The sequence below is a fragment of the Triticum dicoccoides genome, unplaced genomic scaffold (assembly GCF_002162155.2).
Source record: "Triticum dicoccoides isolate Atlit2015 ecotype Zavitan unplaced genomic scaffold, WEW_v2.0 scaffold8705, whole genome shotgun sequence".
In the NCBI taxonomy this organism is placed as follows: Eukaryota; Viridiplantae; Streptophyta; class Magnoliopsida; order Poales; family Poaceae; genus Triticum; species Triticum dicoccoides.
The window spans coordinates 24,251-30,282 of NW_021306481.1; the positions used below are offsets into that span (position 1 = coordinate 24,251).

Genomic DNA, 6,032 nt, shown 5'->3' on the forward strand with positions numbered 1-6,032 from the left:
GTTGAGCCGCCGGCCTGTTTGGGCCATTTGACCGGGGTTTGACCTCCCCCTGTGTCACTGACATGCGGGACCAGCCCGCCTAATTAATCTAGGTTAGTTTAAATTAAAACGCTAACTAACCCAGTTAGTTAGGTTAGTCACTGACACGGAGGACCCACTGGTCAGTTTGACCTGGGCTGCCCGTTGACTCGCTTACGTCATGCTGACGTAGTGCTGACGCAGTAAATTCTTTTCTGGATTTATTTTTATATAGGAAATTCCAGAAAATGCCTAAAACTTCTAAAAATCATAGAAAATTAACCGTAACTCCAAATTAAATAATTTATATATGAAAAATTATCAGAAAAATTCAAGGAATCCATCTGTACCATTTTCATGCATGTTAGAACAACTTATAGCTGCTGTTTAGCACAAATCAACTAAAAGGCATTTGAATATTCACATATGGAGTTTGAATTTGAATCTTATATTCAAACCAACTTCATTTAATCTGTTGCTAGTTGCATTAGCCCAAAACACATCCATTTTGCCATGTCATGATCATGCATCATATTGTGCATTGCATTGATCGTGTTTTTCTGTATTTGCCGGTAATTGTCCCCTCTCGATAGACATGTACCGCCGATGTGATCGATGACACCGATGAAGAGCTATATTATCTTCAGAAGTGCCAGGCAAGCAGAACCCCCTTGTTCATTCCGATACAATCCTACTCTCTCGCTCCTGCTCTCTTTTACTGCATTAGGACAACAACGATTCATCTGTTACTTGCTGCGGTAGCTGAACCCCTTTATCCTTTGCATGACCTGTCATTCCACAGTAAATAGATGAAACCCACTAGTATGAGTAGGAATTGTTTGAGCCCTGATGTGCCTACTCATTCATGCTTGTTTGTCATGCCTGCTACTGCTTAGAGTTGAGTCAGGTCTGATTCATCGGGGATGAATCAGAGGCGGGTGAACATGTCCTACTGTGTGTGAGCTAAGTGTGTGAACACGATTTGGTAAAAGGTGTCGGTGAGAGGCCATGTAGGAGTACATGGTGGGTTGTCTCATTGAAGCCGTCCTCAGGAACTGAGTTCTGTGTTTGTGATCCATGATTCAGCTACTACCATACATTGGGCCCTGAAATATGACCCCGCTCGACTTCTTAATCACCCTAGTCCTCTGTCCAGGAGTTGCAAGTAGTTTCTGGTGTTTGTAGCTTACTGGAGGCCGTGGACAGCGCTGACCGTAGGGGTGGGCTGTGATGCGGTAGGTACGTGGAACGGTGTACCGGATGCCCGTTTGGTATCTCGGGAACCCTGTTCACATCGTTTGGGGCTGTGAGCGAAACTCCGGCCGGATCTCCTCATGGATGGAACCCGAATAGGCGATAAACCTGGACTAGAGACTTGAGTGTTTAGGTAGGTCGTGGTCTACACCCACGTCGGCTTTCGCTTGAAGTCTGCCGAGCACATGTCGTGTGCAGACGCTAAGTGGTGGAAACATGTATGAAGAAGTACACCCCTGCAGGGTTAACATCATCTATTCGAATAGCCGTGTCCGCGGAAAAGGACTTCTGGGTTGCTTATATCAGTTCATAGACAAGTGAAAGTGGATACTTTAAAATGCGCAAGATAAGCGTGAGTGCTATGGATGGCGTTCTCGTAGGGAGACGGGAGCGGATCCATAGTGGTGTGTTGATATGGTGAATATGTGGACTCGTGTGCGCCACCTCAAAAGAGTCGCTTGCAGTCTTAGTTTAGGATAGCCACCGAGTCAAAGCTGGCCTGCTGCAGTTAAACCCCACCATCCCTTTGTTGAAAATGATGCATATGTAGTTAGTTCTGATGTAAGTCTTGCTGGGTACATTTGTACTCACGTTTGCCTATTTTATGTTTTTGCAGAGAGACTTCAGTCTCACTAGTAGTTCCACGTGGACTTCGACGTTTAGCTTGTTACCTCAGCTACGATCTTGTGCCCTCGGCAGGATCTGATAGATAGTCAGGCTTCTCGGCCTTTTTCATTTATAGATGTCTGTACCCAGACATGATAGCTTCCGCTTGTGCTTTGACTTGTATGCTCTGATTGTTGGGTCATGAGACCCATGATTGTAATATCGCGCTCCTCGGAGCCTATTGAATAAATTACTTGAGTCGTAGAGTCATGTTGTGATACCATGTTGTATTTGCACATATCGAGCATATTGTGTGTATGTTATTGAAATGCTTGGTATGTGTGGGATCTGACCATCTAGTTGTTTATCTTTAGTAGCCTCTCTTACGGGGAAATGTCTCCTAGTGTTTCCACCGAGCCATGGTAACTTGCTACTGCTCCGGAACACTTAGGCTGGCCGGCATGTGTCCTTCTTCGTTCCTGTGTCTGTCCCTTCGGGGAAATGTCACGCGGTGAATACCGGAGTCCTGTTAGCCCGCTACAGCCCGGTTCACCGGAGTCCTGCTAGCCCAGTGCTACAGCCTGGATTCACTCGCTGATGACCGACACGTTCGATGCTGGGTCATGGATGCCTGTCCCTGTAAGTCTGTGCCACTTTGGGTTTACGACTAGCCATGTCAGCCCGGGCTCCTTATCATATGGATGCTAGCGACACTGTCATATACGTGTGCCAAAAGGCGCAAACGGCCCCGGGCAAAGGTAAGGCGACACCCGTGGGAATACCGTGCGTGAGGCCGCAAAGTGATATGAGGTGTTACATGCTAGATCGATGTGGCATTGAGTCGGGGTCCTGACACGTCCCCTAGACGATACCTGGGACCCTGATTGCCGCCACAACTACCGGTCTTCATCTCCTAAATTCAGCCTCTCCGAGCAACCGTACAACACCCCGACCACCATGTCGTCTTTGAAATGACCATGCGAGCTACTTCCCTCTTTCCCTACTCGATTTCGTGCCCGAACCCCCCTGCTCGAAGCCGCCGCCTTGATCAAGCTCGACAGAATCGGTTGTGCGGCGGCCCGCCTACGTCTGTCGCGCCAGTCACACTGGCGCGCGTCGTCTAGCTACCCCGCACCTCGTGCCCTCCGACTGCGGTCATTCGGCCACCTACGGTGAGCCCACTGTGAGCTACCGGCGAGCAGATGAACTCAATATCGGGCTTATGTTCCAGGTGTGGACAGGTGTTGACCTTGACTGTGGGCCCATGGCCCACATGTCATGGAGACAGAGGGTCTGAGAGAGAAGGTTTTATTTTTACTTTTATAATTTTGGTTTGGCCCGCTTGTAAGTGTGTGCGAGAGGGGTGAAAGAGAGTCTTTTTTTTCCTTTTTCTAGTTTGGCCCACAAGTAAGTGAGTGAGAGAGGGGGAGAGAAAAAGAGTTTTTTCCATTGATTTTCCAGAGTTGGTCCCGCATGTGAATGACATAAGGACGCAGGGGCAATGATGTCCATAAAACGTATAGTAGACGCTCAACGAGCTTTGGTCAGATGGAAACGACACAAAAGGGCATTTCAATAAGGGAACTAACGACAGAGGGGCAAATTTGAGTATGCATCGAAATTAGGGGCAAATCTGAGTAGTGGATTCGAGTCAGGGGCATAAATGTAAATGTCCATATCTTTTAAACCGTAACTCCAATTTTAACATGTTATATGTGGAATTTGATTAGAAAAATGTGTAGAATCTGAATATGATGTTATTTTACATGTCTAATATTTTTAATGCTATTTATGGTGCAACCTTAGTCAATACAGCACAATTAGTCTTCATTTTGGACGCGGATCCGTATTACAAGTTAACACGCGGCACACAATGTTATGTGATGTTTGGCAAGGAGTGAGCTAGGTAAATGATTATAGTGAGTCTAGTATAATCCATCGGCTTGTTGTATTTGCACCAGGTTCTCATAATGTATATAATTTTTCTTGGTGTAATCCACGCGCGTACTTACTAATGGACTTAACATTTGTTTTTTAGTGAATACACAAACAATTATTTAACAGGATGAGCATACACTTACAATATTCATGAACATCAGAACTGAATGAATGTTTATTTTGAAAATATCCAAACAACTCTTGTGATAGTCATAAATGTTAATATTGGAACCGATAACTATGATATTAATTTGTGTTCCATCTGCTGCATGTGACGGTGACACATAATTTATAGATCTGGCCTCCTCGGTGTTGAATGGCACCACCCAGATGTTGCATGTTTGTGGTCGTAGGTGCACGGTATCAATATGACGAGTCAGAATCAAAATTGAATTGAAATGAAAATAGTTGCTCAGCTAAAAAATGTTTACTCTCCCGTTTGCAATGCAGAGAAACCATGCATTTGTAAGAACTTTCTCTTGTATTGAGCATTCCAGAATATCCACACAATGCTTTATACCACCTACACTTTTGGATTGAACAAGTGCCGCGTCCACAACGACCTAGCTCAACCCACCGGACTATTCACACCATGCCTTAAACCACAGACACTTCGTATTAGACATGTGTTACGTCCTCACCGTCCTGGCTTTCAGAAATAAATATCCCGTGGAACATCCGAGCATCGATATAAAAATCACATTGATCATCCGTAACTCCGAGTGCCGGATGGGCACAAGGATACAAAATCATACAATAACAAATAATAATGAATGCACACACAATGGTCGACCCTACAAAACAGGGATTCGTCACGCACTTGCCTCGACTCAACTATTAGACCATAGAATTTTCTCGATTCTTGAAACTCTCAAACCCATTTGTAAAAAATGATTTAGAAGGCTAATTCAAATACTAATCACTTAACATAGTGTGTATGCCTAACCATGTACTGGCATCCTTCATATACTTATAAACATGGATCCATCAGTCCTTTTCTCAGAGTCCAGTTTATGTACATAACATGCCAAAAGAATTTCCAACCTATAGCTGCCTAATTCTATTCTTATAGGCAGTTTGGCAGATTGATGCTTGTCCAACAAGGACATCCGCAATATCCATGGCACAAACATCAACCCGAATGGTCCGAATAATTGTCCTTGTTAGATAAGCATCAATCTGCCCAACTGCCTATACGAATAGAATTAGGCATCTGTAGGTTGGAAATTATTTCGGCCTCTTATGTACATAAAGAGATAGAGACTGATGGATTCATGTTTACAAGTATATGAAAGATGCCAATATACGGTTAGGCATGAACACTGTTGTAAGTGATTAGTATTTGAAGTAGTCTTCTTAATTATTTTTAACAAATAGGTTCGAGAGCTTCAAGAGTCGAGGACAATTCTGCGGTCTAATAGTTGATTTGAGAAAAGTGCATGACGAACACCCGTTTTGTATGGTTGACCATTGTGTGTGCATTCATTGTTACTTTTTATTGTCTGATTTCGTATCCTTGCGCCCATTCGGGTTCACGCGGAGTTACTGTTGATCAATGTGATTTTTATATGGATGCTCAGATGTTTCACTGGATATTTATTTCTGAAAGCCAGGACGGTGAGGACGTCACACATGTCAAAGCCGAAGTGTCGGTGGCATAAGGCATGGTGTGAATAATCTGGTGGGCTTGAGCTAGGTCGGCGAGGACGCCACACGTGTTGAATCTGAAAGTGTCGATGGTATAAAGCATTGTGTGGACATTCCAGAATGCTCACTACAAGAGAAAGTTCTTAGAAATGCATGGTTTCTTGTTGGGATGGTTATAGCCTTTCTAAGATTGTGCTTTCAGATATATTTTTGTGTTCCCATCTGAAATCATGGAGTTCCTCGTTTACTGATGTTCTATATTGTGCTTGCTGAGTATTTTTGTACTCACTCTTGCATACATATGGATTTCTGGTACTAAAGGACACTGGTAGAAAACAGGGCTTTGGTCACAGCCCAATATACACATTAGTCCCGGTTGCACTACGAACCGGGACTAATGTGAGCATTAGTCCCGGTTCGAGCGGCTAAAGGCATTAGTCCCGGTTCAAATGAGACCTTTAGTCCCGGTTTGAGACACGAACCGGGACTAAAGGGCATCACACCCTTTAGTCCCGGTTCGTGTCTCATACTGGGACTAAAGGGGTTCGTGTCTCAAACTCTACCCCCCC

General features: G+C 44.4%; 1 protein-coding gene across 1 annotated transcript in view; it reads right to left on the reverse strand.

Annotated features, from left to right (window-relative positions):
* Window positions 1-6,032, reverse strand: part of LOC119348153 (36.4 kDa proline-rich protein-like) — an 11,078-nt gene that overhangs the window by 3,976 nt on the left and 1,070 nt on the right. The window lies entirely within an intron of this gene.